Raw genomic sequence first — 27,634 nt, 5'->3', positions numbered from 1 at the left:
GCTCCTCCTAAAGGCATTCTGGGGCAAGTTACTGGCCAACCCCCATCACAGCCATCTCGAGTGGGTCTCCTGGTGCATGCTGATACACTCTCACTGGTGCTGTGTCTCTTGCTGTCTTCCATGTTACAGTTCTCTCTGTCTCCTGTGCCCAGGAGGTTCTCAGAATACTCATCACTGGTCCCATCTGCCTCTGGGATGTCTCCTTTTAAATCTAGTAAGATGGCAAAACGGGCCAATTAAGGTTTCTATGCTGTATTTGCCAGGTTCCACTCCCAATGGGTGCCATTTGCCATGTTTAAGCTGTACAATTTTCTAGGTGGCCCATAAGCACCTTATTTGCATAGTCCACAAAAAATTTTGATGGGAGTTACAAGATCATGGCTAGAAAGTCTTTATAACACTGATTAATAATACCACAGTCCCTCACCAGATTTTCCCTAACCTTCTCTGTGGCAGGTTCGGCCCTTGAGGAGATGCTAGAAACCGCTCAGCCTCCATTTAACTTAGGGCAAATTGTCTGAGGGTCTCTACCCCCAGTGCTCCAGGTCCCAGAAATATCAGAGTCCCCAGTGTCTACCCAACCCTCTCCTCCCAGGGCCCATGTGGTGCTTGAAGCTGGAAAACCCAGTGGCAGGGCTCACCATTCATCACTGTCTGGCCTGCAGTGAGTTGGGCTGCACTGGAAGGCATCCAGCAATGACAGCATCAAAATTTGAATACACACACACTTGAACCTAACCCATCTACTTCAACAAGGGAAGAAGAAACTTCACTTGTACCTTTCAGTTTATAACTGAAAATACTATTTGAATTTTCCACATTTATGTGTATATATATATATAACTAATTTGAAAAAATGTTTGCATGGAATAAAGTCTGTCATACCACAATGGATTGACTGGTCCACCTGTGATATGCAGACACCACAACCTTGTTTGCTGAAAACAAAGAGAACTTGAAACACACTTGCAGATGAAGATCAAGGACTGCTGCTTTCAATATAGATTGCAACTCAATGTAAAGAAAATGAAAAACCTCACTACCAGACCAGTAGGCAGCATCATGATAAATGGAGAAAAGGTTGAAGTTGTTAAGGGTATATATATATATATATATATATATATATATATATATATATATATATATATATATATATATATGTTATAAATAAATTTCTTGGGGGTTCTTACAGCTTTTATAACAATCCATACATCAATTATATTAAGCACATTTGTACACATGTTGCCATCAGTGTTTTCAAAACATTTACTTTCTACTTGAGTCCTTGGTATCAGCTCCTCTTTTTTTCCCTCCCCCACCCTCCCACTCTTGTGACCCCATGATAAATTAAAAAGTATTATTTTCATATTTTATACAATCTGCTATCTCCACCCACATCTCTGTTGTTCATCCCCCTGGGGAAGGAGGGGTATACTTTTTCCCCCTCCTTCCCCTACCCTCACAGTATCACTACTCCCATTATTGTTCCCAAGGCGTTTATTTGTCCTGGATTCTCTGTGTCTGTAGAGTTATTATCTGTACCAGTGTACATGCTCTGGTCTAGCCAGATTTGTAAGGTAAAACTGAGATCATGATAGTGGTGGGGAAGAAGCATTGAAGAACTAGAGAAATGTTGTGTTTCATTGGTGCTACACTGCACCCTGGCTGGCTCATCCCTTCCTTGTAACCTATCTGTGAGGGGATGTCCAATTGTGTATAGGTGGTCTTTGAGTCTCCACTCTAATCGCCCTCATTTGCATTGAAATGGTTGTTTGTTTTGGGTCTTCTGATGCATGATACCTGATCCCATGGATACCTTGTGATCATACAGGCTGGTGTGCTTCTTCCATGTGGGCTTTGTTGCTTCGCTGCTAGGTGACTGCTTGTTTAACTTCAAGCGTTTAGGACCCCAGACACTGTATCTTTTAAGAGCCAGGCATCATTAGCTTCCTTCACATTTACTTATACATCCATTTTTTTCTTTCTTCAGCGATCATGTCGGGAAGGCGAGCATCACTTTTGTTCAGGTTATCAGCATCAGGTTCAACATCACCAGGTTATTGGAACAAAGTGTTCTTGCTTTGAGGGAGAAATGAGTAGAGGCCCAATGTCTCTCTGCTACCTTAATACTTAACATATAAATATATGTACATAGACCTATATCCTTATCATTATATATTAATATATTTACATATATATGCCTATATTTATACCTCTATAAATGTTTTCTGCCTCCTAGTTCTTCCTCTGTTTCCTTTTTATTTCCTCCTGTCCCACCATCATGTTCAGCCTTCACTTGGCTCTCAGTTTTTCCTCCCAGCTACATTGCACTTGATCAAACACCACCAGGGGTTCTAAACCTTCCTCGCCATTGATTTTAGGTCTCTTGTTCTCTTGTCCCTGGGTTTGTTGGCTCCCCCTCCTTTTCCCCCACGTCTCCCTCTCCCTGTCCCCCCAGATCCACTGGTCCCATTGCTTTCTCCTTGGGATTGTTTATCATGCCTATCTTATATAGTTAGACATGAAAAAAAAGAAGAAGAAAAGGGGGAGGGCAAGTATAAATAGTTCCAGGTCTGTCTGCTGACCTTTATGTATGTTTTGTGATTGAATCTGATGAGGTGCCAAGCCCTGCCCTCCAAGTCTAAAGTCCATTTTCAGGATTCCTCGGGGACTTCATTGTTTCCCTCCCCTTGCTGCTGCTGCTCGGTTGCACGCCCTTCGTGTTTCACCCTGGTGGGGGGGTGGAGGTGGTGGGGGTGGTGGGGGGCGGTTGTTCATCCTGGACACAATTCCTGCACTGTCTCTCCATAGCACTATGTGTCAATGAGGGGACATCGTGCCTTGTGGTGGGGTCGGCATTCTTATGGTCGTCCCTGTGGCTTGCCTGCTCTGAGTCAGAGGGGTCATCCTTGGGGCTTAGTGGGCAAGGATGTGGTTCTCTGTCTCTCTCTCTCCCGCTCAGGTTGCTCCTGTGTGGTCTGGGCAGACCCGCCACGCTCCCCGGGGCGGTGTCTTCAGTGCTGTCCTCTGTAGTACTGCAATCTTCTGGGGAGGGGGTCGACATAGCTGGGATTGGGGCCAGCTGGCCGGCCGGCTGCGGGCCTTACTATTAGTTTGCTGCTTTATGCTGGTATGTTGCCCTCAAGACTTGGCATACAGGCGGAGGTCTAGACCCTCTCTCCCTTTCCTGTGGAGACATAAACAATACCCTCCTCATGGGTGGGTTTTTAGTACCCTGTTCACCCACTATCCATGTCCTCCCCACCCCCTTTTCCCTTCCTTTTTAGTTGACTGCTGTATGCATCCTTGGTTTGGGTCTGACCCCAACCAGAGTGCCTGGGCCTGACCCCAGGACTGTATGCATTTTGTAGCTTTCCCCTATGCCTCTAGTGCTTTTTAAGCTTACTTCGGTGGACTCATATTGTACTTGTCCTTGTATGCTTGGCTTACTTTGCTTAGCATAATTTCCTCCAACTCTTCCCATGTGTGGATGTGCTTCATGAGTGCATCACTGTTCTTTTAGGGATGCATAGCACCCAATTGTATGTATGTACCACAGTTTTCTAATCCATTCATCCGTTGATGGAAACTTAGGTTATTTCCAACTCTTTGCAATCGTGAGCTGCACCGCGAACATTGGAGTGCAGATGTCTGGCTGTGGTCTGTTTCTTATCTCTTCTGGGTATATGCCCAGTAGGGGGATTGCTGGGTCAATTACCATTTGTTTTAGGTATTGCCAAGTTGGTTTCCATAATTGTTAAGGATTTCATCTTGCGTGGTTCCACAGTCGATATTCATGGAAACAGGAGTCAAGGAATCAAACAAGGTACCGAATTGGGCAAACCTGCTGCATGCAACCTCTTTAAAGTGTTGAAGAGCAAAGATGTTGCTTTGTGGATTATGATGCAGCTGCCCCAAGGTGGGGTATTTCCAATCACCTCTTGTGCATGTGAAAGTGAAAGTTGTACAAGTGAATAGTAAAGACCAAAGAAGAATCAGCACATTTTAATTAGGAGGCTGACAAAGAAGGTTGAAAATACCGTGGACTACCAAAAGAACAAACCATCTGTCTTGGAAGAACACAAGCAGAATGATCCTTGGAGGCAAGGATGGTGAGATTTCACCTCATGTACTTTGGATATGTTATCAGCAGCCCTTGGAGAAGGACAGCATGCATGGTAAAGTGGAGAGCCAGCAACAAAGGATAACCTTGACAAGAGAGATTGACAGTGGCTATAACAATGGGCTCAAGCATCCCAACAATCATGAAGATAGTGCAGCGTTGAGTAATATTTTGTTCTGAGGTACATAGGATCGCTGAGTCTGAAGCAACTAGATGGTACACAGCCACGACAATTACTTCAACACACTTGTTGGCCATCATAATCCTTCTAGATACTCAAAGTACCTACCCAACGTGGGAACTATAAGAGAAGTATTTTATGGTATACAGATGTGGCATGATAAATGTTTTTGATAAAAGATAGCATCTCCACACTTTAAATGAGCTTTACGTAATAGGAAATAAGGAGCGCTAATGGCCTTACAGGAGCTTAGGTGGCATAGTGGGTTACATGGTAAGCTGCTAATCTCAAAGTTAGCAGTTCAAAACCACCAGCTGCTCCACAGGAAAAGGAAGTGGTTTTCAACTCCCCAAAGGAATTACAGCCTAGGCATTCCATGATGCTCATCTTCCCAACATGATCACTGAAGACAAAGTGGGTGCATAAGCAAATATGGTGAAGAAAGCTGATGGTGCCCGGCTATCAAAAGATATAGCATCTGGGATCTTAAAGGTTTGAAAATAAACAAGCAACCATCTAGCAGAGAAGCAACAAAGCCCACATGGAAGAAGCACACCACCCTTTGCGATCATGAGGTGTCAATAGGATCAGATATCATACATCAAAGAACAAAAAATCATATCATTGTGAATGAGGGGAACTGGAGAGTGGAGACCCAAAGCCCATCTGTAGGCAACTGGACATCCCCTTACAGAAGGGTGGTGGGGAGGAGTATAGGGTTCAGTATAGCAATGATGAAATATACAACTTTCCTCTACCTCTTTAATGCTTCCTCCCCCCACTATCATGATCTCAATTCTACCTTATAAATCCAGCTAGACCAGAGTATGCATACTGGTACAGATAAGAACTGGAAACACAGGGAATCCAGGACAGATAAACACCACAGGACCAGTAATGAGAGTAGCGATACCAGGAGGATAAGGGGAAGGCAAGGGAGAAAGGGGGACCCAATCACAAGGATCTACATATAACCCCCTCTCTGGGGGTTGGACAACAGAGAAGTGGATGAAGGGAAACATCAGACAGTGTAAGACATGACAAAAAAATAAAAACTTATAGATTATCAAGGGTTTGAGAGGAAGGAGGGAAAAACTTGAGGAGCTGATACCAAGGGCTCAAGTAGAAAGAACATGTTTTGAGAATGATGAAGGCAACATATGTACAAATGTGCTTGACACAATGGATGGATGGATGGATTGTGATAAGGGTTGTACAAGCCCCCAGTAAAATGATTTGAAAAACGAAAAGAATTACAGCCTATGAAACCCACAGGGCAATTCTACCCTGTCAAATGGAGTCACTATGCTTCGGAATTGACTCCCTGGCCATGATGAGAGCGGCACTACAGTTAGGCACTCAGCTGTAACTGAAAGGTTAGCCGTTGGAACCCAGAAGTTTCTTGGAGAAAAAAACCCCACCCTAGTGATATGCTCCCTAAAGGACAGAGCATATGAAGATGGGAGTGGGGAGGAAGCACTAGAACAGATCATTATACATAAATCATCTTAAAGGCGATTTAACCACGGGGTGGGGGGGGAGAGTGCTCTAAAATCGATGTGGGAGTGATTGCACAATTCTCCATGATATGACTGAATGATCGAGTTATATGACATGCACATTTTAACCTGAAAAATAATAATACAAACAAACAACCAAATAAGACTACAGCCTAGATAACCCTATATGACAATTCTACTCTATTCACATCTGGTTCCTATAAAGTGAACATCTAGTTGACAGAACCCAGCAACAGCATGCGACAGAGTAGAACTGTCCCTTTAGGTTTCTAGGACTTGAATCTTTCAAGGGGCAGAAGCTTTGTCTTTTTCCCTCGGAGTGATTGGTGGGCCTGACTTGTTAACCTTGTGGTTGACAGTGCAATGCATAGCCTGCTAAGCAGGGCGTGAACTCTGAAGTCAGATATGGATGCTAAGACCTGAGCTGACAAACTTAGGCAAATCATTAACCTCTCGGAGGCTCAGCTTCACCGGTTGAGAAGTGGAGATTTTGTTTACATCCTTGCAAATATTGCAAACACCAGTGCTCAAGGCAGTGTGTAAGTTAAAATCATATGATCCAAGTAAGGTAGTTTTTGAACAGCAAATGCTCAATAAATAATTTTAGCCATCATTCTTTCTAATCTCCAACCACAGCCACACAGTAAGTAGTTTACAATATGATGGTTTCATTTATTCAAATTTTTTTCATGCAAAAATGCGTTTCTTTCCTTGCTAAGGCAGAAACTACATGAAAAATCTTTCTGAGCAGAGTAACAGACTGGGACCAAAGGCAAATGGGAATGATTATATGGCTTCTTTCTAGCCACCGGATGTTCTCTTGGTTCTTCTGTCAGCTTTTCCTTATCACCTGTCATTTGTGTATACACCTTTCTCCATTGTTTTTGGTTTACATATAACCATAGCTTTCTGCTTCATAAAATTCAAATAATGTGTTTGGGAGGGACGCCAAGTGTTTTTAGGAAGCAAGCAGGTGGATTTGGAGTAAGTGTAAGTCTATTAGTGGTGATGGTTTGTGGGGTGGGGACGATTGTGTGCTTGTTTGCCAGAGGCTGAAATGAATCAAGGAAGCCGATCAGGTTGCTGTTTATGATTTCAACTCATGGCAGCCTCCTGTGTATCAGATTCAAACAATGTTTCATACTGTTTTCAAGGGCAATTATTTTGTGCTTGCTCTTTTTTTTTAACATTTTATTATATATTACATATATAATTACAATCCATAGGCCCATTAGATCAAGCATAGTTGTATATTTTCTGCCATTATCATTCAAAATACATTTTCTTTCTTGTTGAACTCCTTGATATCAGCTCCCCGTTATCCCCCTCCTCCCTACCCTACCCCCCCACCTGAAACCTTAATATATTATGTATTATTATTATGGGGTTTTTTTCTTCATAAATTACACCTTCCAATGTATCCACTCACCAAAAATTCTGTTGTTAGATCCCCTTGAATAGTGTTATACAGACATCATTGCTATCAGTTCTCCTTTCCTCCCTTCCCTCCTCTCTTCCCATAACCTCTCGGAATCATTACTCCCATTACTGTTTCTGAGGGGTTTATCTATCTTGGATTTTGTGCATTGAAAGACCTCAATTGTAGTAACGTACATACACAGGTCTAGCAAGATTAGTGAGGGGAAACAAAGGCCATAGTAGTGGGAGGAGGGAATTTTAAAGAACTAGAGGAGACTTATGTGTTTCATCAGTGCTCTACTGAACCCTGTGTTTATTATCCTTTCCATGTGGCCCTTCTGTGAGGGACTGTCCTACTATCTTACAGGTGGGCTCTGGGTCTCCACTTTGACTGCTTGTTTTTGAACTTCTGATACCTATTCCTGTGAAAACCTCATGATCACACAGGCTTGTGTGCTTCTTCCATGTGAGCTTTGTTACTTTCTTGCTAAATGGCCACTACTTTAACTTCAAGCCTTTAAGATCCCAGACACTATGTCTTTTAATAGTTGGGCACCCTCAGCTTTTTTTTTTTAACCACATTTGCTTATGCACCCATTATGCCCTCAGCAATCACACCAGGAAGGTGAGTATCATACATTGCCACATTATTAGAAAAAACAGATTTTTTAATCGTTTTATTAGGGGCTCATACAACTCTTATCACAATCCATACATACATCAATTGTGTAAAGCACATTTGTACATACATTGCCCTCATTGTTCTCAAAACATTTGCTCTCCACTTAAGCCCCTGGCATCAACTCCTCATTTTTCCCCTCCCTCCCTTCTCCCCACTCCCTCATGAGCCCTTGATAATTTATAAATTATTATTTTGTCATATCTTTCCCTGTCCAAAGTCTCCCTTTACCCACTATTTTTTGTCCGTCCCCCAGGGAGGAGGTCACATGTAGATCCTTGTAACCGGTTCCCCCCTTTCCAACCTACCCTATCTCTGCCCTCCCAGTATTCCCACTCACACCACTGGTCCTGAAGGGACCATCTGTCCTAGTTTCCCTGCATTTCCAGTTCCTATCTGTACCAGTGTACATCCTCTGGTCTAGCCAGACTTGCAAGGTAGAATTGGGATCATGATAGTTGGGAGGGGTGGGAGGAAGCATTTAGGAACTAGAGGAAAGTTGTATTTTTCATCATTGCTACATCACACCCTGACTGGCTCGTCTCTACTCCGCACTGCCCGCCTCATTCACTATAATAAGATTTTTTGTTCTGATGATGCCTAATACCTGAGCCCTTCGACACCTCGTGATCACACAGGCTGGTGTGCTTCTTCCATGTGAGCTTTGTTGCTTCTGAGCTAGATGGCCACTTGTTTACCTTCAAGCTTTTAAGACCCTAGCTGCTATATCTTTTGATAGCCGGGCACTATCAGCTTTCTTCGCCACATTTACTTATGCACCCATTTTTCTTCAGCAATTCGTATCAGGGAGGTGAGCACACAATGATATGATCTTTTGTTCTTTGGTGCCTGATAACTGATCCCTTTCAGCACCTCGTGATCACACAGGATGGTGTGCTTCTTTCATGTGGGGTAGAACACACAGATTTTATACTGAGGTAGAATTTACGTAGAGGCCCACAGTCCATTTGCTTCCTTATTGTGTTTACATGTATATACACATATACAGAGATAAATACAAAGTATATTTATATATTTACATATATACATATCTATATTTATACCTACATATATAATTTTTGCTTCCATGTTGTTTCCTCTATTTCTTTTTATTTTCTTCCTACCCACTATTTTGTTCGCCCAGCATTCGCTTCTCAGTAATTCCTCTTGGGTACATCTCAACTGATCAAACATCATCAGGGATTCTACACCATCCTTGCCATTGATTGTGGACCCCTTGCTATTCCCCTGTTCCTGGCATATTGGCTCACCTTTCCCCTCCCCCCCATATACCCCTCTCTGATCTACCCCCAGCCCCAGTCCAAACCATTGGTCCTGTTGCTGTCTTTTTGAAATTGCCTGTCCTGTCTATCTTGTATAGATAGACATAAAATCAAAACAAAAACACCCCAAAAACCCAACATATAAATAGTTCCAGGTCTACCTGCTGACCTTTGTGAATACACCCCAACCAGTTCAGATGAGGTGTCAAGTGCTGCCCCTGAGTCAGAAGTCTACTTTGAGGATTCTTCCTGGGCTTCATGAGTTTGTTCCCATTGCTGATCTCTTATATTCCCCTCTTGGTTTGCTCCCCAAACTCTATCTTCCGTGATGTCCTCTAGAACGCTGTGATCCAGGGCACAGATGTCATGTCTGGAGCTGGGGCCAGCTCTGCTGTCCTCTCTGTGAGCTAGCTGCTCTGAACAGGTACATCACCCTCCAGGCTTGGTGTGCCAGAATGTGGTTCGTTCTCTCTCTCTCTCTCTCTCTCTCTCTCTCTCTCTCTCTCTCTCTCTCTCTCTCTCTCTCTCTCTCTCTCTCTCTCTCTCTCCTCTTTTCCTCAGGGGCAATTTTTCTGTAAAAGAGATGGGAAGGTATTTTTTCCAACACTCCTTGGGGTAGGCTTGTCATCTTGTCACATGCTCTTTTGGGTAGACTTGTAGTCTAACTCATTACACCACCCTGCTTACAACGGAAAACACATGTCAATTGTGTCTGGTACTGTCTAGTAGGTTTTTTCTCATAAAGACCCTAAGTACAACAGAATGAAACACAGCCTCTCCTGTACTGTCCTAGTTGTTGTTTGAGCTGTTTGCAGAAGACACTGTGCCAGCCCATCGAGTTGATGGATTTTGTCAAGCATAATATCCTTTTCCAGGGACTGTTTTCTCCTGCCAAGGTGTCCAAAGAATTTGAGATAAAGTTTCACCATCATTATTTCTAAGGAGCATTCTGGCTGTACTTCTTCCAAGACAGATTTGTTTGCTCTTGTGGCAGCCCATGGGACTTTGCAAATTCTTCATCACCACCATATTTCAAATGCATCTGTTCTCTGGTCTTCTTTATTCATTGTCCAGCAGGTCCATGCATATGAGGCAGCTGAAAATACCATGGCTTGGGCCATGTGCACCTCAGTCCTCAAAGTACATCTTTGCTCTTCAACGCTGTAATGAGGTTTGTGGCGATTTACCCAGTGGAACTTGTTGTGTGATGATCTCTTTACTGTTGCTTCCTTGAGCATTGACTGTGCATGCAAGCCAGATAAAAATCCTGTCTCAAAAACAACAACAAAAATCTCTTCTCTCAGTGTATGCGGATGGTGTCTATTGGTCTGGTAGTGAGGATTTGGATTTTCTTCACCTTGAGTTTCAGTCCATACTGAACACTGTAGACTTTGATTTTCCTTAGCCAGTGTTTCGAGTCTTCCTTTCGGCAAGCAGGGCTGTGTCCTCTGCGTTCCAAAGGTGGTTTATCAGCTCTGCTCCCACGCTCGTGTCATTCTTCTTATAGTCCACCTTTTCATATTATTTGCTCAGCACACAGGTGGAAGGGTCCTATATCCCTCAATCCACCCTCAAACACAACAGCTCTGCCTTTACATGGCTCTTGCTCATGAGATCTCATTTGGGAAAATAAAGATGGTTCCACTGCTTTGAGTAGTAATAGGCCTGCTTCTCACTTACTGATTTTCTCACTATACAGCGTTTTATGCACACACCAACAGTAAAACGTCTACTATCCAACTCTTTTGAATATTCAAAAGCTACACCTGGCAGTAATGAGTGCAAGAATGAGTCTGGTTGCGATGGTTAAGATTAGGTGTCAGCTAAAAAATAAAAATAAATATATATGTAGTTGATGAAAATTCCAAGTATTAGAGTGATTAGAGTAATAAAGGAAATAAATATCCAAAAAAGAGATTATGTGTCAGCTTGGCTGAGTCACGATTTTCAGTGGTTTGGTAGTATGCAAAGATGAAAATGGTAGGTGTGTATGAAAATGGCAGCTAGGCATAACGCGATTTCACAGTTATGTGATTCCATAGTCATTGTCCATCTTGTGACTGGATGTGATCATAGTCTATTTTCATATAAGGTCAATTTTCTCATAATGACCTGGTCTTTGGAACCTAACGAACCATGTTCATATGTGAGTGAACTATGTTAGAGGCACTAGTCTGACCCATGGGTCCCAAGGAACTTTCTGACTCTTCTTCCTTCCCTCCATCAAAGAATTCCTTTCTCCAGCAAAGTGGCACTGCCAGCTCCTCCTTAGGAGGATGACATGATGATCTGCTCCCTTTAAGCTTAGAGCCAAGAAAACCCTCTGGGGGCAGTTCTGCGCTATCACAGGAGGCTGCAATGAGTGACAATCAGCCTGACAGCACCTAATAACAACAGGGGCTTCCAGAACAAAGGCAGCTCACCTCTGTGCTCTCAGAATTTCCTCCGGACACCCAGAGAGTATTTTTCAGCAGACACATTAACTCACTTGACAGCGTGTTAGTCTACTGCAGAGGCGCCGCTCAAACAACAGAGTGATGCTACTTAATACCTGCTGTCAGTGGCGCACTTCCCAGGATGCTGGCTAAAAAAAGTAAGGTTTATTCCCCAAACAAAATGTTTATAGTGGGCATTAGGGAAACGGTGAAGTCGCCAACCACTTCCCTTCAGGCCTGGTTCCACAGCAGCACTTCTCAGGCCACTCTTAGAAACAGCCAAGTCATGTGGGACCCAAGACGCCAAAGCCCTAGGTGGGGGCTGCGCTCCTGCTGCTCTCCTGGGTCTCCCTGCAGTGCTGCCGCCGCAGCTGACACGTGTCGTAGCAGCTTTGCTCTTTGCTGGAGTCCAGCTGCTGGTCACGGGTCAGGTCACTTTTGGAAGCATATTCTTTCCTCCACGGCCAGTGACTGCTCCAGGGCCCAGGGGCATATGTGCAGATTTCTACTAGCACAGAGTTGTATTTTTGGAAGCACTTGAGAATTATCTTCCTGGTTCTAGTCAGTGATTAACTGTTGAAGGCAACTCTATTACAATTTGTTTAATTATTTGTGTGTGTGGGGGGGGACCGGGGCGGGGATTGATATCCAGGACCTATCTTAAGTGTTTCCTCATCTTTTCATCAAGTAATGACCCACGCTGGGTTGCTCACTGAAAGGTCAGCAGTTCGAAACTACCAACCACACCACAGGAGAAAGATGTGGCTTTCTGCTTCCCTAGAGAGTTACCACCCCACGGGCCCGTGGGTGGGCGAAGACGGTTTGAATGAGACTAAGACAGAACCTGAGCCAGGAGCCAGGCATGGGCCCTGGTCGAGGTTCAACCGAAAGCCGAAGTTGGCAGAGAATATATACTGGACGTCAGTCACCAGCGAGAACCTGACTGGACATGCTGCCTAGGATCAATGAGTCCCTGCAGTTGAACCTGACAAAGATCAGACAGCTGTGCTCAGAGATTGCTTATTGCCAGTTCATGGGCATGCTGTTTCCTGGTTCCATTACCTTGAAGAGAGTGAAATTCTGAGCTAAGCTAGACCGCGAATATATTCAGAATTTCACAATACTACAAGCGGGCTTTAAGAGGATGGGTGTTGACAAAATCATCCCCGTGGGAAAAGTTTGCAAGGGAAGTTTCAGGACAGTGTTACATTTGGTCAGTAGTTCAAGAAGTTTCTTGATGGAAACGACGATGGCAAAGACTATGACCCTGTAGCTGCCACGCACGGTCAGGAGGCAGCGGTAGCCCCTTCACTTGTTGTTCCAGCTCTGAAGAAACCGGAGAAGCCGCTGAGCACTAGGAGAGCAGCCACACGGAGACCCACGCAACACAGGACTGCTGCACCTGCTAACGTCGCCTGCGTGTGGCCCTGGGGGCGGCTAAGCAGCCGAATTGATGCGGTAGGTCACCTTCCTGAAACTTACAGTTGATGACCTGAAGAAGCGGGATTTCTGTGTTGGGAAGCCCAGGAACATTGAGTTGTCTTGTCAGGAGAATGAGGGGGAAACAACCCTTTCTGCAGACGACCGTGGGCATTCTCTCCGCCACAGATGGGCACTTTGTGATACCAGATGAAAGGGGGTGGGTAGGGGAGCGGTGCACAAGAGGAGCAAGGAGAGTATTCACAGCCTGGACCAGCAGAGCACTATCTGGATTCTTCACACCAAGTCAGGTGCTTATAGGATTCCTAGAGGGCTCACTGGTTTCTTTTCAGAAGCAAAAAGTACCTCTTCGTAAACTGCACTGTGCAGAAGGCTCACTCCTTCTCCCATACATTTGAGTTAGGAACTTTCTGCCTTGTAGCAGGGCAGTATTCACATCTAGTTGGCTCAGAGAGAGAGAGAGAGATAGATAGATAGAGAGAGAGAGAGAGAGAGAGAGAGAGAGAGAGAGAGAGAGAGAGAGAGAGAGAAAAGATGTAGTCTCAGAAACCCATAGAAGCCATTCTACCTTGTCCTGTAGAGTCACTATGAGTTGGAATTGACTCAATGGTTATGGGTTTGGTGTTAATGAGTGACTCACATTGAGTCACTAAACAAAAGCACTCAAATCCACTACCAATGAGTTGATTCAAATTCATAGCGACCTGATATAGGATTTCGAGGCTATGAGTCTCTGTATAAGCAGATAGCTTCATCTTTCTCCCACAGAGGGGCTGGTGGGTTTGAAGCACAGGCTTTGTGGTGACGGTCCAATCACCTTACACTACAGTACCACCAGGATGCTCCCTTTGCCCCCAGAGGCGGCACACCCTTTTCCCCCTTGCTTCTCTCGTCTCTGAGAATACACACAAGTCAACCCAGTGACCTCTGCCCAGAAGGACCAATAGCCCAAATGCAGCTACAGCTGTTTTGCACATTCCTCAGAAGGAAGGCCACAGATTCCTATCTGCACACATTTTCGACCCCAGGGTTTCCCTTTGTGCGACTAAGAGGGAGACTCCTATCTTTATGTATGCTGAAAACACACAGAGGTTCGCCTGTGGGAAAGCAGTTTAGGGAAGCTTCTATAAGGAAGGATGAAGAGTAAAGGCATCTTTCAGCTTTGCACACTTTTAAATTTCAGTTCCTCACTTCATCTGATGGCCTAGACATTGCTGTTTAAAGGGCCATCTCGAGCAACTCATATTCAGCAAAAACCAACTCATTATACCCACCCACCCACCCACGGCTACTAAAACAGCATCTCTCTGGGATTCCCCATGTCTGTCCACATTTCCTTCCATACAAGAAGTCTTTCTTCAAAGCGCTCAGGCTCAGCATGATTTCTGCTTTATTCTGTAAAATGTTTTCTCATTTTGCAAGACTATCTGATAGAACACTTTCCCTTTGGGCATCATGCCTATAATTCTTGCAAGTGTCCATAGTGGAATTGTGGTTATGGTTATGGGAGTTATGTCCCAGTGGTTAGTCTTACCCAAGTGACGGGTAATTAAACGTATGTTTGGGGTTTTTTTTGGTGTGTGTCTATGTCAGTTAACTAGTCATCCTAAGAAATGGGAAAGGAAGGGACAAATTAGAGCAAAATACAAGGCAAAGGACATAATTAGGTGGCAGCAAAGATTTGGCTTATCTATAAATAATAAAATAATTAATAATAATATAAGGCTAAATTCCAGTAATCAACAACCACTGCTTCACCTAACAATGGACCTCTTCAAGTGTATGGAATAGAAAACACATCTATTTCAACAAGTACTTATTGATATGGTTGCTGTGTTAGTCTGGGTAGACTAGAGAAACAAATCCATATGTGTTTAAGAGAGAGTTTTATATAAAAGGTAAGTGTACATTAAGAAAGCAGCCCAACCCAGTGCTATCCAAGCCCATAAATTCAATATTGGCCCATATGTCCGACACCAATCTACAAAGTCCTCCTCAAACTCGCAAACACACACATTAACACCAAATGCAGGAGAAAGGCTGGATCAGTTAGCATGTAAGCATCTCAGTGCTGGCTGGGGTCTCCACGCGGCTTCTCTAGCACACAGGGCTGCATCGGGGAAGGTCCATGTGGCTTCTCCTCAGGGATGTCTCACAGGAAGTGAACCTTGCCAGCTGAGGCAAAGAACTAGCTGATGCAGCCGCACACTCGTCTGACCATCAGAGAACAAGAGACCAGAGAACAAGAAAAGCAAGGCTCACCAAGTTATTTATCTCACTGCCCTTCAACTAATCCCACATGTGCTTATTGGCCAGGTTGGCAAAGTAAACTTTTACTATCACAGTTGCTAAACCCAATCTGTGGACTGTCTCAGAAGCTTTGATTATCTTTTCATTTTAGATGGTTAGTTCTGGTCTGCCCTATACAATTTTTAAAATAGTTTAGTTCTGAATGATTAATACTTGTGCATGTTATAATTCACTAGTTACAAAAGTACATACCGTGCAAAGTGTCTGCCGATCCCATCCAGAAATTCAATTCCTCTCCCCAAGCTTATTCACTATTCCAATTTGTTGTATCCATTTCATCCCAGGATCTTTGGTGGGTCATGGTTACACATCGGGCTACTAACCACAAGGTCAGGAGTTCAAATCGACCAGCCATTCCACAGGGAAAGATATGGTTTTCTGCTCCTATAAACAGTTACTATCTTGGAAAGTTGTACCCTCTCCACAAGGGTCAAGATGAGTCATCATTGACTTGATGGCAACAAAAAAGAATTCTTTCAAGAAACATCTCTATCATGTGTTCCTGGCAGATATCTTGGTTTATATCCATTCTCAACTTCTTTCCAGTATGCCTTCTTGTATTGCAAGAAGCTAGAAAAGCTAAAAATACCAGGTATGGGAACTAAGTACCAGAATTCCTGATGTGACTGAAGTCCCTCTGATCAGATGCAAAAAGGAGCCCTGTAGGAGCTGTCAGGTAAACTCTGGTCTGCTCAAGGTCAACAGTTCAAACACTCCAGCTATCCCAAGAGAGGAAGATGAAGCTATCTGCTCCTGTGAAGATGTGCGGCTTTGGAGACGTTGGATAGGGTAGCTGTGAGTTGAAAACAGCTTGATAGCAATGGGTGGGCAACCAAACGCATATAGGCCTGGTGGAACAGTGGGCTGAGCCATTGAGCTGCCAACCACAGGGGTTTTGGTTCAAATCCACCTGTTACTCCAAAAGAATAAATATGAGGGTGTCTGCTCCCATAAAGATGTGCAGCTTTGGAAGTAAGAGTTCTAGTTTGTCTTGTATAGTTGACTTGTGATATTAATAATCAACTGCAGAAACCTCTGGGTGGTACAAATGTAATACACTTGGCTGGTAACCTGGAAGATTGGAGGTCCTAGTCCATCAGAGGTGCCTTGGGGAAAAAACAGTCCTGGGTGGTCTATTTATGAAAGATTATGGCCACTAAAAATCCTACAGAGCACAGTTCTATTCTGAAACTCATGGATTTACCATGGGTCAAGATCAACTAAGTGAAAACAAAAAGATCAACTAAGTGATAACTGGTTTGGGATTTTTTTAATCAGATGCACCTATATGATGCTTGATTTTTGAACTGCGGAAAGTGAGGTGAACTTCTTCTAGTGTGGATCACGGCAGAGGCAGTGCAGATCAAAACAGCAGGAGTACCGGATTCCCAGTTCAGCAAAGGTGGCTTCCTGTCACACAGGTGGTGTGGGTTCAGCAGTCAATAGCTTTACTCCAGCTTCCTGATCTCATGGACACATACCTGATTATGACAGACGGGCCAGCTGTTGAGTGGCCTACTTCTACAGTATGTTCTTTGGAAATCATTCCTGGAAACTTGGCTAAAATTCCGTTGGGTCTTCAGTCAATAGTTCTGAGGCCATTGAAATAAATTCCTTTCTGCTTCACCCAGCTCAAACCGCATTCCAATTCATAACAATCCTCTAGCTAGAGATGATGTTTTCTATAACTGAATGGTGACTTGTGAAATGTACATCTATAATAAGCACTATGAAAAGCGATATGACTCTTCCTCAAACAACTGCGAATAGAGATTCGGTACAATTCAGCAGTCCGTCTGCTAGGTGTATACCCTACAGAAGAGTCCTAACAGAGTCAGATGTATGCACATCCATGCGCACTGCAGTACTGTTCACAGGAGCAAGAAGATGCAAGCAACCTAAATGTCCATCAGTAGACAAATGGATAAATAAACCACTGGAATATACACATAAGGGAATACTGTGGATCACTAAAAAATCAATGAGGAAACTAGGAAGCACCCTTAGCCTGGTTGGCTCTGGAGAACATTATGCTGAGTGAAATTAGCTGATCACAAAAGGGCCAGCATTATATGAGACCACTGTTAAAAGGGGGAGAAAAACAAACAACAAGATAAAGTCATTCATACCAGTGGAAGCAAACTATGGAGATTGCCAAGGAAGGAGTTGGGCAAGAGAGGGGAGCTAAAGAAAGCAATGAGCCAGAATGTTGATGGCTGTGCTTCACCTGGGCTACCGTATACACTGGAGTACAGGCTGACCCGGATATCAGCTGGCGCACCCAATTTTACCACAAAACTGTGGTAAAGAATGTGCTCACACTGCTACAAGTAAGAACCCGCAACACAGGGACTCCAGGGTAGATAAACCCCTCAGGGCCAACAAGGAGAATAGAGATACCAGGAGGATTAAGGAGGGTGGGGGGAGAAAGGGGGAATTGATCACAAGGATCAACCCAGAACCCCCTCCCAGGGGGATGAATAATGGAAAATGGGTGAGGAGGATGATGTAAGACATGGAAAAAATAATCTATAACTTATCAAGTGTTCATGAGGGAGTGTGGGCGAGGGAGGGAGGGGGAAGAAATGGGAAGCTGATATCAGGGGCTCAAGTGGAAAGAGAGTGCTTTGAAAATGATGACGGCGGCATATGTGCAAATGTGCCTGACACACAGGGGGAATGAATGCATTGTGATAAGAGATGTAAGAGCCCTCAATAAAAGTTTTTTCTTAAGTGCTGAAAAACTGGACTTATACATGGTTATATACGGTAAATGGGTGAAGTGGAAGGTAGTAGTCCTCAAGAGGGAGAAGGATAAATCAAGGTCACCTGTTTGGGAGTTTAATTAGTAGTTTATATAGTTGACTACAAATGGGATGATCTGATTAGCTCCACCTAAATTTTGATTAAAATTATAAATAAATAAAATGTATATATGTAAAGAAATATGCTGTCAGACAGAATAATGCCCCTCTAAATGTCTGCATCCAGTTTCCTAGATTTTGTGAATATACATGGAAAAAAGAGAATTAAGCTGGATGATCCACTGGTTTTAAAACGGGAGGGGTGACTATCCTGGATTGCTCATGCGGCTGCAGTGTAATCACAAGCATCCTGACAAGTGGGAGAGGCAGAAGAAGTTGGTCAGAGGGCGATACAGCTACTGAAGAATGATTAGAGAGATGTGATTAGATGCTGTTGACTTTGAGGATGGTGAGAGGTGTTCACAAGCCACAGAATGTTGATGGTCAAGGAAGAAAAAAGTCAGGCACCATTCTCCCTTAGAGCCTCCAGAAAGAAACACAATCCTACCAACACCTTCATTTTAGCCCAGTGATGCCCATGTCAGATTTCTGATCTACAGAACTTTAAGACAGTAACATTTATAAGCCATGAATTCTGTAATGATCTACTAGAGCAGCATTATAAAATCTACATATATAATGTATATATGTGTATATATATGTTTATGTATTTTTATACAAAAATGATCTATAGTCTACACTGTTTTCTCAGTTAATATTTCTTGGTGGTATTCCATATTCATACCAAAGGTGAATGGGGGGGGGGCATGGAATGGAAACCCAGTGCCCATCTGTAGACAATTGGACATCCCCATACAGAGGGGTTGTGGGGAGGAGATGAGCCAGTCAGGGTGCAGTATAGCACCAATGAAACACACAACTTTCCTCTAGTTCTTTGGTGCTTCCTTCTCCCAAATATTATGACCTCAATTTTACCTTAAAAATCGGATTAGACCAGAGCATGCACACTGCTACAGATAAGAACCCGCAACACAGGGAATCCAGGATAGATAACCCCCTCAGGGCCAACAATGAGAATGGAGACACCGAAAAGATTGAGGGAGGATGCAGGGATAAAGGGGGAATCGATCACAAAGACCATTAACCTATAACCCCTCTCCAGGGGATGAACAATGGAAAATTGGGTGAGGGGCAAAGGAGGAGGATGTAAGATGAAAATAATAATCTATAACTTATCAAGGGTTCTTGAGAGGGGGTGAGAGTGAAAGGGAGGGAGAAGAAATGGGGAGCTGATATGAGGGGCTCACGTGGGAAGAGAATGCTTTGAAAATGATGATGGCAGCGTATGTGCAAATTTGCTTGACATACTGGGTGAATGTGTGGATTGTGATAAGAGAAGTAAGAGCCCCAATAAAAGCATTTAATAATAATAAAAAAGAATATTTCCGTTGTATTCTATTCCCTTATATGGCTTTCCCATCAATGAGTTAATGTATCTTACTTAATTTATGAACACTTATGCTGAGTCAGGCTGACTCTGTGGCAGTTACCAACAACTAGCTTTCTCAAAATGTTTCTATTAAAAACAGAAATATTGAGTAATTCCTTAAAAATTCAGAAACTCAAGCCTAAATTAAGTTAGTCTGGAACAGTGGTTCTCAACCCTCCTAATGCCCTGATCCTTTAATACAGTTCCTCATGTTGTGGTGACTCCCAACCATAAAAATTATTTTTGTTGCTACTTTATCACTGTAATCCTGCTACTGTTATACATTGTCATGTAAATATCTGATATGCAGGATATATTTTCATTGTTACAAATTGAACATCATTAAAGCATAGTGATTCATCACAAAAACAATATGTGATTATATAGTGTGAAATATTTATTTTTAATGACAAATGAAGTTTTGTCTTGAAGCGTGATGTAGCATGGGTAACAGTCTTCACGCCAGTACTTGTAGGTGGGTGTCTCTGCATGGGGGCAGACACACCTGGAGACAGATAGAGGAGTGGTGTCTCAGCTCCTAAGACCATCGGAAATATGTTTTCTGATGGTCTTAGGTGACCCCTGTGAAAAGGTTGTTCGATCCCCACAGGAATCACAACCCACAGGTTGAGAACCGTTGGTCTAGAGCGAGAAATGTGAGTCTGTATCACAAAAGTGTTATCCAGGTAATGCTGAAGTTTATTTGTGGCCAAGGTATTCAGCCAAACATTCTAGTCAGCTTCAAGTTTGATCTCAGGCGTTGAGGGTCAAAATAGCTGAGGACATTATTTTAGTACCATTGATCCCTTGTACCATCAGTCATCAAGTTGCCATTGATCTACTGTGATACAGTATAGGAACAAGAAAGGTCATCGAAAGATTTATTATTCACTCATAAACAAGCAATCTAGATGTTTCTAGGATGACATTTTTATATGTTTTATAAGCTGAATTTTACAGTCATGAAAGATATGTGATTATTATCAAAAGGATAACATATTGCAGTACTAAAGTATTTTAAAGAGTATTGATTTTATGTTTAAAATTATTATTAAGAATTCTGAAATAGTTTAACAAATATAGAGCTATATCTAGATGAAAAGTAAGGACTGACAAAATTTCTTTCTTTTTAAAAAAAATTTTAATCATCTTCTTAGGGACTCATACAACTCTTATCACAATCCATACATACATCAATTGCGTAAAGCATATTTGTACATTCATTGCCTTCATCATTCTCAAAACATTTGCTCTCCACTTAAGCCCCTGGCATCAGATCGTTTTTCCCCCTCCCTCCCTGCTCCCCCCTCCCTCATGAACCCTTAATAATTTATAAATTATTATTTTGTCATATCTTGCCCTGTCCGACACCTCCCTTCACCCTCTTTTCTGTTGTCCATCTTCCAGGGAGGAGGTCACATGTAGATCCTTGTAATCAGTTCCCCTTTTCCAACCCACCCTCCCTCTACCCTCCCAGTATCGCCACTCACACCACTGGTCCTGAAAGGATCATTCCGCCCTGGATTCCCTGTGTTTCCAGTTCCTATCTGTACCAGTGTACATCCTCTGGTCTAGCCAGAATTGCAAGGTAGAATTGGGATCATGATAGTGGGGGGGGGGATCATTTAGGAACTAGAGGAAAGTCGTATGTTTAATTGTTGCTACACTGCACCCTGACTGGCTCATATCCTCCCCGAAATCCTTCTGTAAGGGGATGTCCAGTGGCCGACAAATGGCCTTTGGGTCTCCACTCCACACTCCCCCCCTCATTCATTATGGTAAGATTTTTTGTTCTGATCATACCTGATACCTGATCCCTTCAACACCTCGTGGTCGCACAGGCTGGTGTGCTTCTTCCATTTGGGCTTTGGTGCTTCTGAGCTAGATGACCCCTTGTTTACCTTCAAGCCTTTAATACCCCAGACACTATATCTTCTGATAGTCTGGTACCATCAGCTTTCTTCACTGCATTTGCTTATGCACACATATGTATTCAGTGGTCGTATCAGGGAGGTGAGCACACAATGATATGATTTTTTGTTCTTTGATGCCTGATAACTGATCCCTTCGGCACCTCATGATCACACAGTTGGTGTGCTTCCTCTATGTCAGCTTTGTTGCTTCTCAGCTAGATGGCCTCTTGTTTACCTTCAAGCCTTTAAGATCCCAGACACTATATCTTTTGATAGCTGGGCACCATCAGCTTTCTTCACCATATTTGTTTATTCACCCACTTTGTCTTCAGTGGTTGTGTCTGGAAGGTGAGCATCATAGAATGCCAATTTAACAGAAGAAAGTATTCTTGCTTTGAGGGAGTACTTGAGTCGAGGCCCAATGTCCTTCTGCTACCTTAATACTAAACCTATAAATATATGCACATAGATCTATTTCCCCATCCTCATATATAAATATATTTGCATATGTACATGTCTTTATCTAGACCTGTATAAATGCCCTTTGCCTCCCAGCTCTTTCCTCTATTTCCCTTGATTTTCCTCCTGTCCCACTATCATGCTCAGTCCCCACCAGGGTTTCAGCAATTCCTCTTGATTACATTACCCTTGATCATGCCCTCCCAGGCCTCCCATACCCTCCTTACCACCAATTTGGATCACTTGTTGTTCCTTTGTCCCTTGGTTTGTTAACACCACTTCCTTTCCTCCCACCTCCCCCGATCCCATGTCCCCCCGGAACTGTCGGTCCCGTTGTTTTCTCCTCCAGATTGTTCATCCAGCTGATCTTATTTAGACAGACCTGCAGAGATAATAACATGCACAAAAACAAGACAGAGCAAAACCAAGTTATATTGATTTTCCATTGGAATTAAGCCAGAATGTGTGTTGGGCGTACCTTTAATGTTCCGTCCGACTTAGGAGTCATTTATTTACTAAATATTTAGGTGTGCCAGGTCCTGGCTAAGCTGGGAAACAAAAGGTAAATACCTGCACAGGGTTACACAAGACAATCTATTAATAATATTACCTGTCCTAGAGCTTGTTTTTGATATTGACTCATTCTTTCTTGTAGAGGCAAGGCCCTTTCATAATTCTAAATGTTTATACATTTTAAATTCTGAGAATTAGTAGTTAGGATGAGGGGAGTGCTTCACACAATTATATGTTTCAACACATTATAAAATAGGGAAGGACACAGAAATTGATGAAGTATATTTAGAATTAAGTGCTTAATCAACATAGCATTTCCACTCTGTGAGAGAAATAGGAACTATTGTTCCCCGGCATTATGAACAAGCTAGTCATGGAAGAGAACATACATTATGCTTCAGTTACACTTATTCTCAAATCCAGGCTACATGACATAACTTTAAATGTTTAAAAAATGTGTACTTTTCTAATTATTATTCAATTAAGAGTTTAAAGCTATAGGCAATTTCAAAGGAGAAAAAGTATTTTAACTGTAACATAAAACTCATCAGTCATTTTTTAAGATAAAAAAATGTAACTACATGTAGTTTTAAAAATTCTGAATGGCAGAAAAACACTGCAAAAAGGCAAGCAAACATCAAATAGAGAAAATGTATTCACACTATTTTGAAAACTGTATCAAGCAGAGTACAACCAGGCAATGAAATCCATTACTATGGAAAGTCAAAAACATGGTGACTTCATGTGTCAAAAATGGTTTTTACCAACTGTGTGTTAGTCCGGGTAGACTAGAAAAACAAATCTAGAGACACTCACATGTGTGTAAGAAAGAGTTTTATATCAAAGAGCAATTGAATATTGAGAAACCATCCTAGCCCAGTCCAGATCAAGTCCATAAGTCCAATATAGCCCATAACCCAATACTAGTCTATAAATTCCTCTTCTGACTCACACATCACATGCAATGACGCTGAAGGCTGTATGATCACAGGCCCCTGGGTGAAAAGTCTTGTGGATCCAAAAACAGTGGAAGCATCTCAGTGCTAGCTGCCATCAGCGTGGCTCTAGGTGGCTTGTCAATAGGAATGGCGATGCAGAGAAGAGACAGTGGCCTGCTTCTTCTGATGCCACAATCGAGAGAGAGAGAGAGAGAGAGAGAGAGAGAGAGAGAGAGAGAGAGAGATAAGTGGGTCATACCCACAAGGGAGAGAGAGAGATAAGTGGGTCATACCCACAAGGGAGAGAGAGAGAGAGAGAGAGAGAGAGAGAGAGAGAGAGAGAGAGATAAGAGGGCCATACCCACAAGGAGGGACCAATCAGGCTGTGACCTGATTGACAGTCTAGACTCCACCCCTTCATTCTCTTATCAAGTTGACATGAAAGTGTGTAACTACCACAAGCTGCTTCCCAGAAGATTGGCCGTTTGAACCCCTTCTGTGGCTCCATGAAAGAACAGTCTTGGGATCCTTGTGGAGCAGTTTGACTTTACGGGGTTCCACTGAGGGAAGGAAGGATGACTCTGAACATTTTAAACAGATGATCTAATATGAACATGGTTTTCATAGGGGACAGATGAGCAGAACAGTCAAAGGAGCACTTTAAAAAACAGGCAAGAGCAGAAAGTCACTTTGTCTCTGGGCTGAAAGCAGAAAAGGACGAATGGCATTCCTGAAAACAAGCGCCAGGGTGAACCTCAAACCACACTGATCTCTCTGGTGCGAGCAGAGTACATAGAGAAGTCACAGAGGCTGTTGGAGATTTTGCTTGAAGAAGTGAGGATGGAGCGGAAAGGTCTGGGCGTTTCCTGTCTTCTGCCTTCTGTATTCATTTCCTATCGTAATTAGTGCAATTCATTCCTATTCCAATTAGTACAATTCATTCCTATTCCAATTAGTACAATGGGTTACAACAGGGCAGTAAGCTGAGTTTGAACCAGTTCCGTCATGGCCAATTGAGCTCAATTGAAAACAGCATCAAGTTTGTGGAATGTGGGATTACTGGAAAAATGATTGAAATGGGAAAGATTATGGGTTAAAGTCCTGGAATGAGAGGCTCAGGCTTACTTTTGTCACTCTCTTTCACGTTTAAGGACCCCTATTATTACATTTAGGAGCTCTGGTCATATAGTGGTTACAAGATCAATTCGAAACCACCAACCAGTTCCATGAGAGAAAGACAAGGCTTTCTTCTGTAAAGAGATACAATCTCAGAAACTCATAGCGGCAATTCTATAGGATTGCTGTAGTCCAAATTGATTCGATGGTGGTGGATTTTTCAGAGTGATTACATTGGGCCCATCTGGATAATCCAGGGAAATCTTCCTATTCTCAGGACAAGTGACTAGCCACTGTAATTCTGTTTGTAACTTAATTCCCCATTTCCATGTAAAGCAAAACATTCACAGGTTCTGAAGATTAAATGGAGATCTTTAATAGGTCAATATTTTGACCACTTTCCAGAGGGAAAAAAAGTGATAAAAATAGAAGGACATAAGGAAAACTATTAGTACAATGTACTAATGGGCCACAGAAACATCATCCTCCACAGCATGGATACCAGAAGAATTAGATGGTGCCCGACCGCTACTAACTGCACTGAAAAGGGTCCCACGAAAAGGTCCTGGATAGAGTGGGAGAGTGTTGGGACACCCATGACGATAAGCCTTCATCAGTCTTGAGGTCTGGAACAGAGCTCACCCTCATTTTACAACCATCAGTCACTTAAGACCAAAGATCAGCATTCATGAAGAACAGAGTTCCAAAGAAGTTTAGGATAGAAGGTAGAATGGGAACAGGAAACGGAGAAACTGGGATAAGTGATGAAACATTAAGAGGGATTAAATGAAACCAAATCTGAATGGATTGTTCAGTGTAAAACTATGATATGCTCTGTCAATTTTCACGTAATTCACAATAAAAAAATAATTTTAATGACAAAATAAAGAGGTCAATATTTTGCTACCACACTCTTTAGTCTCACATTAATGCCTCTCATTAGACACCTGTAGCCGATGGTAAGGAACCCTGGGAAAGCAGTCTATGGTGGTGAACCCCCTGCCCCCTCCCCCCCCCCCCCGCCACACATCCAGGGGAAGGAGAGAGCAATGGATCTGAGAGCAAAAACAAGCACTTGTACAAATCATTACTATTCCTAGAACAAAGCATTCCTACACATCAATAAAAAAATGATAAGTAACAAAATAAGAATATGAGCCAAGAATAGGGGTTGTCATTTTTGGGGGGACAGAGGTAAAAATATTCAATGTATTATGCAAAGATTCTCAACTTCCATAGTTTGAATTAATATAAGGAACTGTAATTCTCCTACCAGTTGGACAAAAATGAAAAAGATTGATGATTGATGCAAAGGGCTTAAGTGGAGAGCAAATGCTTTGAAATGATTAGGGCAAAGAATGTACAGATGTGCTTTATAAATTGATGTATGTATATGTATGGATTGTGATAAGAGTTGTATGAGTCCCTAATAAAATGTTAAAAAGAAAAAAAGGTAAACTCTGAGGAGAAGCTAAATGTAAATAAATAAATCCTGGTTGACCACAACAACAAAAAGAAAAAGATTGATGATACCCAATGTTGGTCATAATATAGACTGTTGAGGATGCATAACTCTTTTGGAAGATAATTTGGCAAATTGAGTAAAATTATAAATAGGTCTTGGCATTTGTTTTAGCAATTCTGTATTAAGAATGCCACACAAGTATGCAAAAAATTTTATATACAAAGGTGTTTGCTGCAGCAGTTTATGATACTAAATAAAAGAAGCAGAAAACAGCCTGGAAATTATTCAAATGTCCATTAATACACAATTGGCCATAATTCATTAATACAGTAATACTTCTTGAAAACCATGAGTTGACCTGAGGGTAAGTAAACAATAAGCAATGCTACAAAACCATAGAAGCTTTCATGCAACCAAAATAACAAAATCTGAAACAACTGTTTGTGGATATAGCCTCTATTTAGATCTTTAGATCTCTCTAATATGGAAAACATAATTCCTAAAACCTGCTCAAGGAACTGTGGTCTTCAATTTACACCACAACCAAACAGGAATATTGGCACCCTCGAGGACGGAGTTGAATTGTGCTTCTCTTCAATCTTCGTTGCGGAATGGGGGCCAAAAGAAGACAAAGGGCAACGATTAGGGCTGTGGGATGGATGGTGAGCAGGTGCGTTGTCCTGATGGAAAATAATTCCCTGGAAACTTTCCGTGCCTGTTTTCTTACCAATGCAGATTTCAGCTTTCTTAAAACTTCTTCCTACTAAGCCCTCATGATATATTCCTTTAAAAAAATCTGTCTATATTGCCCCTTGGGAGCCCCCTAAACTGCAACCATAACCTTGTGAGATGACCTCTCTGTGTTGGAACATAGCTGTCCCAGTAGATCCCCTTTGGACACCACTGTTTGGACTAGATCTTGTTTGACAAGGGCATTCCTGGGAGAACCTAACTACAGTCATCCACTGACTGCAGAGACAAGCTTAAAGCCATTTTCTTCTAAATAAACCTGTACATGTAGGAAAGGGAGTCCTAGACTCAATACTTTTTTTACTTTGCCTCAAATCAAAATAGAACACTCTGGCATGGAAGTCTGCTTACTGTTTGGTGAAACGGATCAGTTACAGATTAGTATATATAGTTTAGAACATTTACACGTTCAAAAATGAATACAAATTCTTGTCTTCAGGTTTTCACAGGTGACTAAAGGCATCGATTCAATAGAAACCAAACTGTTATCAATGATTATTCTGAGACAGAGGATTCTATGGGACCCCCACCTGCTAATTTACACAGTTTTCTAATGTTTGAATTTTATAAAACTGCAATTTTTACATGACCTAAAAATATAGAAATAAGAACAGAGTTTATTAACTGGGCTTTAAAAATAGGTCTTTTAAAATTAAACTGAATAGATTTAATTATAATTTTCATTTTGTTAAAAAAATGTATCCTGCAGGTCATCTCAAAGAGGGCTTGTGGCTCTGAGACCAAGAGCTCTTAACGCTGTGACCAGAGATGAAAGTTCTCCACGGAAAGCCATAGTCACTCTATAGTGCTATGTTTTCTCCTGTGGAGATACAATG

At 42.4% G+C, this 27,634-nt stretch overlaps 1 non-coding gene and 1 pseudogene across 1 annotated transcript; both read left to right on the top strand.

The window, feature by feature from the left end:
• The first annotated feature begins 12,399 nt into the window (after positions 1-12,399).
• LOC142452494 (microtubule-associated protein RP/EB family member 1 pseudogene) lies at positions 12,400-13,478 on the top strand (annotated as a pseudogene).
• A 14,027-nt stretch (positions 13,479-27,505) lies between these two features.
• On the top strand, positions 27,506-27,634 carry LOC142454047 (small nucleolar RNA SNORA25). Its single transcript, XR_012785579.1, has one exon. It is a non-coding gene; the product is annotated as a small nucleolar RNA SNORA25 (small nucleolar RNA).

The sequence above is a fragment of the Tenrec ecaudatus genome, chromosome 7, assembly GCF_050624435.1.
Source record: "Tenrec ecaudatus isolate mTenEca1 chromosome 7, mTenEca1.hap1, whole genome shotgun sequence".
In the NCBI taxonomy this organism is placed as follows: domain Eukaryota; kingdom Metazoa; phylum Chordata; class Mammalia; order Afrosoricida; family Tenrecidae; genus Tenrec; species Tenrec ecaudatus.
The sequence above is the reverse complement of the archived record's forward strand: the minus strand, read 5'-3'. Positions and strand labels throughout refer to the sequence as shown.